The sequence below is a fragment of the Protopterus annectens genome, chromosome 1.part1, assembly GCF_019279795.1.
Source record: "Protopterus annectens isolate FY-2018-M chromosome 1.part1, PAN1.0, whole genome shotgun sequence".
Lineage (NCBI taxonomy): Eukaryota > Metazoa > Chordata > Ceratodontiformes > Protopteridae > Protopterus > Protopterus annectens.
The window spans coordinates 1,616,284,919-1,616,298,136 of NC_056726.1; positions in this window are offsets into that span (position 1 = coordinate 1,616,284,919).

The following is a 13,218-nucleotide window of genomic DNA, read 5'->3' on the forward strand; positions in this document are numbered from 1 at the left end:
ATAAACTTCCAATTCACATGAAGCAGAGCTCCTTACTGACCCTATTCAAGCACAACCTAGACAAATGGATGGGAGACCGCAAATTCACCTTGAGAATGGCACAGATTGTCCCTCATGAACAGGGGTAGTCGGTGTTTATCATAGACACATTGTGAATTACTTCCATGTAACCAAAACAACTGAAGCAACTTGGCATTAACATAGCTAGGCCTGTAAGGGATCTAGGGCCGTTAGCTTAGCAACCTCCTACAAACCTATGAACCTATAATGGCACTGTAAGTTCATGCTGAAATGTTCTCAGATCATTGTTACTAGTTCTGTATCCTACCTGTGCTTTGTTTGGGCCCAGTTTGCATAGTTACTTTTCAATATAATAGGTTCATAGCTAAATACTAGACTATCAGTCAGCTGACTATTGCAAGCCTAGCCAATAATCAGAGGTCAGAACCAAACCCTATACGTTGTACCTGTGAGGTAAACACATCAACCATTATTTAATTTTGGCATCTAAAGTTCCCTGGATGTTCCTAGCACAACTTATCACCCACTTCATAGAGTCAGACTGTGTTGCGTAATATTTTCTAACTATATCTATAATATGCTGTATCTGTGAACAAAATTAGGAGAGTATATTCTCCATGCAGGAAAATGAAATGCAGTTATTTAGATTCAATTTTAGATTTTTTTATTTATTTATTATTTATTTAGATTAATTCTTACTCATGACTTAACCTTGAACTTCCAAAAACACTATAAGATAAGTGCTTTTTTGAAGAGATATACTCTCCAACCCTCAAAAGTGGTCAGGCTTTACTCTCGCAACTACTTTATTTACTCTAACTACTTCTGAGTTTGCAGTTGTGTGGAAGACTTGGCTATGTCACTAAACTGAATGTTGATTATTTATGTCAAAGACTATACAAATGGTGATATGTTTTCAGTATATGGAGGTGAATACAAGCTGGATATAGGTTGGAAACAGTGGAAGAAGTATTAGCTGTGATGTAGAAGTTTTGCTGAGTTAACTTTGGACTGCTGGTGGTAGTGAGTACTCAAAGATGAATGACCAGAATCATCGATATGCATGTTATAGCAGGCTCAGTTCAAATCGGATTAAATTTTAGGTTGAGCCCGAGGACATTTGATCAAGAAATATCCCAGGGTGAGTTGAACATAGGTTCATAGGTAGGTACTAGGCTATCTGCCCGAAGGCATTTATAAACCTAGCCAGAATGTGTTGGCTTTCGCTGCCCCCTTAGAATAGTTCCCTGTGCCTCTGTCTAGAAGAGCCACTGAAGTGATCCCCGGGATAAAGTTTCTGTTTCCCATCCACTCGTCAAGGTTTCTCTTGAAGAGTGTTAGTGATGCTCTCTGCCTAATGTAGATTGAAATCTTGTTCCAAAGCATGGGAAGTCACTGTGACAGGAATCTATCCCTCCAGCATGTCCTATTTATTGTTGTGGTGAGGTTTAGATCCCTAGAGCGTGTGGCTCGAGGGGATAAGTTTTTCTTTAGGTGGAGCATGTCGATCAGTTCTGGGTTGGACATAGCCTTGTATGTCAGGCAGAGATCACCTCTGAGTTGGCGGTATTCAACCAAGTACAGCTGGAGTTTCTTCAGTTGAGCTGCATAGGGCATCTTTTTGAGGCCAGTGATCCTCTTGGTGAGTTACTTCTGTGGTCTTTCCAGCTGTTGCAGGTGTCTTGTAAGATACATCCCAAATGGGGCATTGTACTCTATGATGGGTCTGATGAGCGATGAGTAGAGGGACACAATGACCTCTTTTGATCTGGATGCGAACCCTTTTGTGATAAGGTGTGCCACGTAGAAGGATTTTCTAACCACTTTGGCAATGTGATTATCAATGTGATTATCAATGTGATTATGAAGCTCCAATGATAGTTTGAAAGGCAGCATGGAGGAGATAAGCTGTATTTAGAAAGAATAACAGAATTTTGATGGAGGGTAGATGATTTTTAGTATAAAAGCTGGGTGCAGATTTTTAGTGGGTCTGAAGTTTTACATTTAAAAAAATTGTAGTTATGGGGGCTAGTGAATTGCAGATATAATTGAAAACAGAAGACTTGGAGTAATTCACTAATTAAAATAAATTTGAATACATTTTGTTTCAAGTACAAAGGGAAGTAATGGGTAAGAGAATGAGAGCAGAAGTGTGGTTAATCAGATCACCATGACAGTGTGTGTACAGCAGACTGATTGCATGAACCTAAAAGCCTTACGAATAACAAACTGCAACTCTTATGGACATGAAGAAGATATGTGCTACAGTGCTTATGCAGAGATTAGAATATAAAGTGTTTTATGATCATCTACCGTTTTTTTGCACTTATTCAAACACTTGCACAAAAGCATCCCATTGTGACACGCCATCAGAAACCAGTATGGTTTTGGATTGAAACAACTGCCACTGATTTAAAATCAATGGTGATTCCCTGGAGAAATGAAAGCACAGCAAACTCCCAGCAATGGTGACACCAGTGAGTTTCAAGCTGATAAAACAAGTAAACAGCTGGAACAAAAAAACAAGCTGAAGAGTGAAATGACAAATAAAATAAACTTAACCCCACTACAGACCTTCGATTTTGCACAGTCATAGTCTTGGACAACCAGTAACCAAAAAAGTGTTGTAATGGTAAAATTGCCTGGAAAAAAAACTTGTTTGAATGCATTATAATACCATCTAAGTTATATGAGAAGGAACAAATAATCCAAGTAAAATCAAATGCACAGTTCATTTATCTGCTATTACTGTATTTGTGTTTTTTCCTACTTTATTACTTTATTTTGCCTTTGCTGCCTGTTCTTAAAAGTACTCAATTGCATTTATTCTGCTGCATTTATTACTGCTTGTTAGTAACCTGATTAGATTGTAACTGTTATTCTAAGCCTTTTGGTCTAAGCACTTGGGCTTCAGGCCAGTTGTTTTACATTAAGAATGTTTGTGTTCTATACTGTTGTGGCAGGAGATGTAGTTTACATTCTTCTAAGTTGGGAATTGCTGGTTGCTGGCTTAGTGTCTGTTATTCTAAAAGTGTCTTAGTTCTGGTTTAAGGACTTGGGCTTCAGGCCAGTTATTTTACATTAAGAAAGTTTGTGGTCTATACTCTTGTGGGAAGAGAGCATAGATTCTGCCCATCTGAGCTGGGAATTGTTGGTTATAGGCTTATTGTACCTGCTTATTTGAACTGTTTCTTTCTGAAATTGGTGCACCTTGCTTGCTGTAGCACAGACATGCGGAATCTAGCTCTATTTGTATAACTTGAGCACTAATCCAGGCCATCATTTTTGGAGATGGTTCCTCTTCAACCTAGTGGCAGGAGTGTGCAGTTAGAACTTGTCTGACTGAAGACTGCTGGAACAGGGCTCAGTTTTGAGCTTTTTTATTGGTTAATTTATTTAAATCAGTTTGTTCTTGTTTGCTACAGTTATTAAGTGTGCATCTGTTCTCCTGGGTTAAACTGACCTAAACAGAGTTTAAATATCTTTAGTATAGTCTGGTTACAGGTTTTTCTGCATCCAGATCTATTTGCGTGATTCCTGTGTTTCCTGCTATGACATCTTGTGTTGGCCGGGGCCTGTCAGCACTTAGTGGGTGTAAGTGAAATGGTTGGAACTGGTCTGGCATAGGGTATTGAGCTAAGAGCTCAGGGACAAGGGTTGATTGGTAAATTCCAGTGTTTCTATTTTACTTTCATTTTTGTGGTATTTAAAACCAGCATTTGCAAGGGTTTTCTGCTTGTATGCCCATTGCACACTGCCTCTGTGCTGTTTTAACCCTTTGTGAGGTATCTCAGTTGAATGTTTTCCTTTACCAGCACTCCTGGGTAAGTGAGGCCCTTGCCTGCAGCTACTGTATTGGTTTTACCAGCCCTACTGACACCTATATGTACTCTCCTCAGATAGTACCCACTCTACTATCCCTGACCACTCTTCCACAGATTCTGATAACCATGGACAAACAATTTCCTATGGTTTCTCCTGCTAGTCCAGTTGATATGGGCATCCCGGGACAGTGTACCAACTGCCTTATGAACATGGACAACCCTGTACTACTAGCACCTAGTAACACAATATGTGAGAGATGCAATTACATTAAGAACCTAGAATCCTTACTGTGTCAGTCACAGGGCAGTACATCTGGCACTGAGAAGGTTGTCTGTACAAACACTATGAAAACCACACCTCTAACACCACCCACATATGTGCAGCACACTCCTACATATGTGGAGGTTCTCAACAAAAACATACCTAAACAAAAGAGACCTCTGTAGCAAAAACACATGCACACATCACAACCCACAGCAGCAAGCATCATACATCGTACACATGTCTGTGTCTCACAGCCTCTATGGCCCAGCCACAAACCCAACATACTAGTTTTAGGAGACTTTATCATGAGACACACAGATGTGCCCCTCACCAAGCTAGACAAGGAGAAAATTGCGGTAAGTTGCTTGTCAGGGGCTATAATCCACCATATCATTCATGGACTCAAGTATCTTAACAACAGGTACTGTTATGACTCTGTCATAGTCCATGTTGGTGTGAATGAATTGAGATGTACCTCTCTGGACTATATGATGAGAGACATGATTGAGCTCACTGAATATGTGTCCCCAGGCAGGTATGACCCTAGCCTTAAGCAGCATCTACCATCACCCAGAATGATGCCTCAGTACAAACAGAAAATGATTGACTATAACAATTGGCTTAGTTTCTGGTGTCATTTCAAGGGGATCCAGTACCTGACAGCTTGGGAGGACATGACTGACAGACCACAATGCTTTGCCAGAGATGGCCTTCATCTGTCTCCCTGGGTTTTAGGTTTCCAGCAAAGGGTATTGCTTCTCCCATAGTGCCTTTTTAGGCAAAGTCATGAGCATAAAATTACAAACATGAAAAATTCTTCTAAAAAAAATGAAAGGTCAGGCTGCTAATTGCTAGGTGTCTTGGCATGAAACTGCTCACATTACAAGCATTCCTTGCCCTGGAGGATGGTGACATTTGTCTAATTGCTAAAACCTGTCCTACCAAGTTACTCATCCTACCATACTTTCACACCACAATTGGAGACCTCAAAGCCAAAGGAGGTGGAGTTTCAATATTTATCAAAGATATACACACCTCCAGGCTAGTCAAACAGTATAGCACACAGGAGACATTCCAAGTGCAGTTAACTGTTAGCAAAACACCTATTCAAATTATTATTAGCTACAGACCCCCAACCATGACTCAGGATGGCCACTCCACCTATCTGGACTTACTTGAATCCATCAAGATTCAACCATCTAGCCTGATCTTGGGCGACTTTAACTACCCAGCCATAGAGTGGAAGATCTATTCTAGCCCAAACATGAATGTCCACAGATTCTTTGACTTTGTCAGTGCCAATGCATTGGATCAGCTGGTCGACATCCCTACAAGAGGTGAAAATATCCTGGACCTGGTCCAAAACAACATGAGTAGCCACTGTAGCGCCACTAGCATGTCATCCTCCTTGGTAAGATCCAAACATAAAGTGATCACTTTTGAAATCACCATCTCTCCTGAGCCTCCCCCTTGTCAGTGTCAAACAAAAAAAACTTTTCCAAAGCTGACTACAGTCTCCTCAGAGCAGGTATAAGCAGCCTCATAGCCACCATACCTTCAGTTGAAACTACCACAAATGTCCAAGCCTACATCAAAAAAGTATATGAGCACCTTCATAGCTGTATGGACTCAGCAATACCTGACAGGAATGAATCATCTTCCTCAAGGAAGAGTAAAGCTGTCTGGTAGACAGCAGCAATAAATAAACTCGATAATAAAAGGAAAAAAAATGCTGTCCAGGACCAGGAAGGATCAGATGCCAAATTGTAAGCAATCTCTCCTTTGTCTGAACAAGCAAATAAGTTCACTGGTGAAATCCTCTAAGGCTAACTTTGAGTCCAAATTGGCCACATCCACTAAGGACAATCACAGGGCCTTCTTCACATATGTCTGCAATCTTAAAGGTAACACCCAAATCTGCTCTGAAATGGTGGTCAATAACACCACATACACAAACGCTATAGATATAGCCAACCTGCTGGCAGACAGGTTCAGTAAAAACATCACTCCTGTAACCCACCTATCAGGAAACCAGGATATCCCCAGCACCTGCCCCCCTCCCCTCATCACCAGGGAGCAAGTCATTAATGCCCTCTCAAAGGCAAAAAATACAGTTTCCATGAGACCCGATAACATCCCTGGCTGTATGCTACATGAACTCAGGCAGGAGGTCTCAGCTCCATTAGGTACCCTATTCAACCAAAGCCTGAAAACCGGCTTCATCTGAGCTGAATGGAGGACAGCTACTGTCATCCCTCTACACAAAGGTGGAGCATCCACTGACCCAGGCAATTATAGGCCCATCAATGAACAATCTTGATCTGCAAGGCCATGGAACCCATGATCATGGACCTTATAAACAAGGACATTGGCAACCTCTAGTCACTTCACCCCACACAGTTTGGCTTTGTCAAAGGGAGATCATGCCTGTTAAACTTGGTTGACTTCTTTGAAACAGTCACCAAAGCCATTGATGAGGGGAAGACGGTGCACACCACCTACCTTGACTTAGCCAAAGCCTTCAACACTATTCCCCACTTGGGCATAATAGATAAACTTTCCTAGCTAGGCCTCAACCCATATATTACCAGATGGGTAGCTAACTGGCTCACTGATAGAATCCACTTAGCCAAAATAGGGGAAGCCATCTCTAGTAGTAGACCCGTAATGAGCGGTGTACCCCAAGGATCAGTCTCGGGGCCTCTAATTTTTGGGATATACTTTTCTGAGGTGCAATCCAAAACCAGTGGTCTGTGGCTAACCAAGTTTGCAGAGGACTACAAGCTTGGTGCTTTAAATTCCCCTAGTGATGTGAACATCCTCCAAGAGGGCTTTACCCAAGCTAATGACTGGTGCCAGAAGCATGGCCTCAAACTGAATGTCAAGAAATGCATCATTATCCTGTTTGGGGAAAATGGCATCCCTACTAATTATCACATTAATAACAACATACTAAGCACACAGTCAGTCGGGAGGGACTTTGGCACCCAGGTTGATAGCATCCTGACTTTTGACCACCATTTTGCCTCCACTGTATGGAAGGCTTTCTACATGGCCCACCTCATAAATAAGGGTTTTCATTCAGGAACAAGGAGGTCATAATATCCCTGTACTCCTCCCTTAGCAGACCAATTATTGAGTGCATTGCCGCCTTTTGGCATGTACCTTAACAAGCACATGCAGTTGGAGAGACCACAGATGTTCCTGACCAGGAAAATCCAGGCTGTCAAACACATATCCTATACAGACAGGCTAAAACCCATGTCCCTCTAATCAGTCTCATACAAACTGCTTAGAGGTGACCTGTGTCTGCCATACAAGTCCATCTCAGACTCAGCCTTGATGGGGTTGCTGCATATCCATAAGTCAAACTCCATGCACACAACCTGCCCGCAAGGCCTTAACCTGGTCTATGACATTAATAGAACTACGTGGCAAGATAGATTTGTGTCCCAAAGACTACCCCATCTGTGGAATAGACTTCCTCTCCATGTCTAGCAGAGTACCTCTCTAACCCTCTTTAAGAGGAACCTGGACGACTGGATAGGAAACAGAAATCACACCCCTGGGATCCCAACTGTGTGCTGCTGGACAGGGGAAACAGGTGCTAACTTTGAGGGGAACATGGGCAAAATTCTTGGTTAGGCTTATAAGGTCCTATGGGCCAATAGCCTAGTATCACCCAATAAACAAATATACTTATAAACCTAGATCTTTACTTAATGTTATGAGAAAAGAGGTTGAGACAGTTAAGACAGTTTATTAAGCACTTATGTTTGCAGTGCAGCAAGGTTTGATGTTTCACTATTGTTATAGGTAAACTGGCTGAACATTTTGTTCCAAAAAGAAATGCAATTCACAAAAGTGCATGTTTATACAAATATGTAGTAGGCATTGGTGAAGACTCCCTACTGAAATGTTGGCACTCAAAATGACAAGTACTGATAAGCCAAAAAAAAAAAAATATATGGGAGAAGAGCAAATTTTTGAAATCGCTCTTCTCCTTTAAACTTCTTTTCATAAGGAGGCAAGCTTCCTGCACCCTGCCATGGAGGCTTCAAGCCCTCCACACCCCCCAGACCTAAATGCATACCAACTCTGAGATCATCATACCTTGGAGAAAAGGGAGTACTTTGGGAAATGGCATATCAGACTTAGTAAATATAAATTAGATCTTCTGGCCATTCAACCTCTATATTTCAGGACATGCGCTAGTGGACCCCAATATTTCAAATGGTTACTCTTGGGGGCCTGCTGAATCTGTTGTAGTGGCTTGTGTGACATCCTTTCCCTGGGGTACTGTGAATTTTGAGATGACACAGTTTTTGTAGGTACTGTTGGAAATGAATGTTCACAAAAGCTCATGTTTAGAGCCAAATGTAACATTGGAAGACTGTACAGATAGCTCATCCACTGATTTAATTAAAATGCTTAGTGATGATGGTCATGTTGAGATTGATGTTGATGATGTTAAGCACAAACCAAATGTTAAACAAATAAAACAAATGGCAGTCAGTGAGCAATGCAAATTTGTTTGTGAAAATATGCGAGTGGAAACTGGAAAAATTAACCAGCTGGAACCTTTTGCACTATTTGTCAGATCGATGTTTATCACAAAATAAGCGAGTACAAAACTTGTAACAAAATTAGACAATTTGCTATTGTTTGTAAGAATAAAAATGATCAAAGAAGTAGCAACATAAAGTAAAATAAAGAAAAGTATAACAGCCACTTCTTTTATTGATTCTATAATTAACAGCCAGGCAAAGTGCAAAATGGCATATAAACTCCCATTCTAGTATTCATTTATTTATTCATTTTACATTTGTTAACCAAGATAGTCCACCGGACACAGGTCCATTTTCAGTGGAGGCCTGGGGAGAAAAGCTCCATACACAATAAAAACATATAATATAGAATATAACAAAGTTTGCAAAGAAAAATTACATTCAAAATGCAATGAGTCGTAGATCGAGTAGAAAATACAGACATATCAGACACAATTAGTAAAACATAGAAATAATACATTAGTACTAGAGTCTCCAGCCTAAGAAAACATCAACATCATTGCTGGAGAGAAGTGTAAAACAACAGCTTCATAAAGATTGTTAGAGTCTAAACCAGAACATAATCAATGTTACTATATTGTATGCATATATTCAATTGTAGCACCAAGCCCTATCAATACACCTTGAGGTGTGAGAATAGAATGATGGAGGAGGGTCTAACCTAGAGGAGGGTCTAACCTGGTGTAGTGCAAGAGCATAGCCAGTTATTAATGAGATGGATTTTTAATGATTTTTTTTAAACTGTGTGAAGCAAGTGATAGTAGGTGTGTGACTGGGTAGAGCGTGCCAGATTTTAGATACATAATTAGAGAAGATGGAGTCCCCTGTTGTACTAGAGTGAATAGTTCTGTTATTGGTGTGGAAGTAATGTAGGTTTTGTAATGCAGGGTTTTTTTTTGTGGTTGATACAGAATGTTATGGGCTAGTGTGAGTTGGTTGTAATGCAGGAATTGAGGAAGTTCCAGCCAGTTGAGCTGCTTCAAGGATGAGCAGTGGTGAGATCTAAATGGGGAGTCTGAGGCAAATCTAGCGATTTTGTTGCAGCATGAGTCAAGGTTAGCTAGGTCTGCTTTTCTAAGGTTGGTAAGAATAGGTGAGACATAGAGGAGGGTAGAAATAAGGTGAGTATGGGCTATGGTAGGTTTTGTTTGTTGGGTAAGGAATTGTCTATTTCTATAGAGGGTATCTAGTTTTTTGTAGACTTTCTTGATGGTCTGGGAGATGTGAATATCAAATCTTAGATTGTTACCAGTTTTTACACCCAGGAGTTTGGTGTGCTCTGTGGTAGAGATAGTGGACATGGTATTGAAGGTAGTAGTTGATAAAGTGGACCTAGTAGATTTAAGGAGCAGAAGTTTTTTTTTTTTTTTTTTTGCAGGGTTTAGAATAAGTTGGATATTGGATAGCCATGCTTTAATAGAGTGGAAAGATTCTTGTGTTAATGTGTGAAGTTCCTGTAGTAAGGAAGCTGCACAAATTAACATAGAATAATTTGCGTATTGTATGACAGATGCACTGGTAGTAGAGGAATAGAGATTATTGGTATGGAGGGTGAAAAGCAATGGGCCTAATATGGAACCCTGGGTAACACCAAGACTGACTGGAAGAAGGGGGAGAGTTCTTGTTTCCATAGAACTGCTTGCTGATGGCTGGCTAGATAGCTTTAGAACAAGGCTATGGAGGGTTGAGAGAATGCTAATTCAGATAGTTCTTTGATAAGAATGTCATGTCTAACCATATCTAAGGCCTTTGAAAGGTTGAGGAAGGTGGCAGAAACATATTTACCATTGTTTCTCTGGGAGTTTACTGTACTGTAGAATATACCACACAATAATGTTCAAACAACCAAATAAAAACTTGAAAAGATAAAGCGCTACACAGTGCTGGATTCCACAGAAGAACGCAAACACCAACAAGTAATAATCCACAGTTTTAATGTAAAATAGTGAAAAGTAGTAAAAAGTAATATCAGACTAAATGCTTTCATCCACATGCAATGTGGACTTCATCAGAATATTGTCATTTAATCAATTAAACTTTTAAATACTTGTTTAGGCGCCAAAATGACTTCATTTAAAGAAAAATACATTTTTAAAAAAATGTTTTAAAAAATACATATAAAAAGTGAAATGCTCAAAATAACATATGCGATTTAATGTATTCAGTACTCTTATATCCATATTACAATTTATAATGTATAATAATGTATAATAAAATTACTTATGGTTTTAATAATAATTTGATAGTTCAATATTATATTTCATCAATATTTCATTAACGTCATATAAATTAATGTTAATACATATACCAATATCAATATTAGTATTGATACCAGTGGGAGTGATATTCAACATTCATTTTCGGAAACTAAAATAATGAGTTGTAGTACAAATTATAATAATATTGCCTTGCGTATCCTACAGGTTAACCTGTAGAATAGGTTTAATTGTGATATAGTCGTTTAAACCTGGTTCATTGGAAGCATCAGTCAAAATCTGCCATGTAACTTCCTTCTGACCTAGTAAAGCTTTATAATTGCCTCCTCTTTGTCCCTGCCTGAGATGTTCCAAAATAGCAAATCTAAAACTATGACTTTCCCCATGTTTGTCTATGTGTCTAAATAATGGGTTAGTTCTATCTTTTCTCTTTTTGGCATACAGATGGTCATATATTCTCCTTTTGAACATTCTCTCTGTTTTACCTAAGTAAAAACTTGGACAGGTCATGCATTTGGCCATGTATACAATATACCTAGTGTTACAGTTACCATACTTCTAATTAAGAAAAATGATAAAAGATTGTGTAAACTTACTGCACAAGCGTTGAAATTAAATAATGCTATAGTCAATGACTTATTATTTGACCAGTGGGAGAAGCTATATACTAAACAATATACATTAGCTGAGAAGAAAGCTCAAGTAATACAAGTGAAGAAAAATAAAAAGATAAATAGTTACATAGCAGAGTACAAGTCTAATAGAGTGCATCCTTGGAAAGAAAACACAAGGAGAATTATCGAGGGTAGTAATGATAATGATGGACGTCAGAGTTATATTCAGGAGGGGCACTATGAAGATGGTAGTTCAAATTTTCATGCAGGTTGGAAACAAACATCACAGCAGAATTGGAAAAAGAACTGGAAGTGGAGAAGGAACAGACAAGAATGGGGACAGAAAAATTACACAAATCAGGATTGGGGAAAAAACAGGAGATAGGTATTGAAAATGAGACAAGTGCTGACTGTAATGTATTAGGAGAACCAGTCTTAGATGAAAAGACAATTGATGGTATTGTATGCAGTAGGGATAACTTTAATATATACAATTACACTAACAACATAGTTGAAGAAGAGTATTTTAAATTATTTTCTAGAGGTATGAAATACATACCTAAGACAAAATTCCATGTAGTCGATTGTCTAACTGAGATCAAGTTATTTCTTAGGAAAATTAATTTAGCTATTTTTTTCACAATAAACCACCTTCAGTTTGTAAGGATGGGTTAAAGAAAAAAAGTGTTTAAATCCCTCCTACACACCCAAGTGTAGCTGTGTACGAAAAAATAGTTACTAGAGAAATACACTGTTTACAGGACAGTATAAGACATATGAAAGTACCGAGCAACCTTTCGGATGAAGAAGCACGGCTTGTTCAACAGCTAAAAAGCAACAGTAATATCAGGGTGATGAAACCGGATAAAGGTGGAGGGGTGGTTTTATATGACTTATCTGAATACACAAATAAAATGTATAAAATACTACAGGAGTCAGGAAATTATATAACTGTATCTAAGAATGAAATTAGTATAGGATATAGACAAATCGATATGTATTTGGAAGAATTTTTATTAGATGGACGTATTTCACATGAAACATACAAATATTTAAAGATAGAACATCCGATACTAGCAACAATAGTAGGTATACCAAAAGTCCACAAGAGTATAATTGATCCGCCTTTTCATCCTATTGTTTCATGCAGATGTTCGCAAACATTTCCATTAGGTACAGCTATAGACAAATGGCTTAAGCATATATATTTTAAGATACCACACCTAATAAAGGATTCATGGACCCTATTAGGTAATTTAACTTCTGATGTATGGAAGGAAGGAATTGTTTACATTACAGTGGATGTGATAGATTCATTCTCATGTATTCCCAAACAAAAAGGATTAAAAAGTTTTTGTAATAGTATTAGGCATTTTTCAGGTTTAGAATGGGAACAAATTAACCTAATAATAGAACTTATATCTATTGTACTGGAATACAATTACATTACTTTGAAGGTGAATTTTACAAGCAGACCAGGGGAGTAGCAATGGGGGCTGCATGTGCCCCCATTTTTGCAAACCTGGTCATGCTAGATTGGGAGACTAAAAACATCTTTAAAAGTAAATACTTCAAGTATGTAAGATATTATTCACGTTTTTTGGATGATATTCTTATTATATGGGATGGTCCAGTGCACATTATAGATGAGTTCATTGAGTTTATGAACAATATAGGTGATTATTTAAAATTTACACACTCATACAGTAC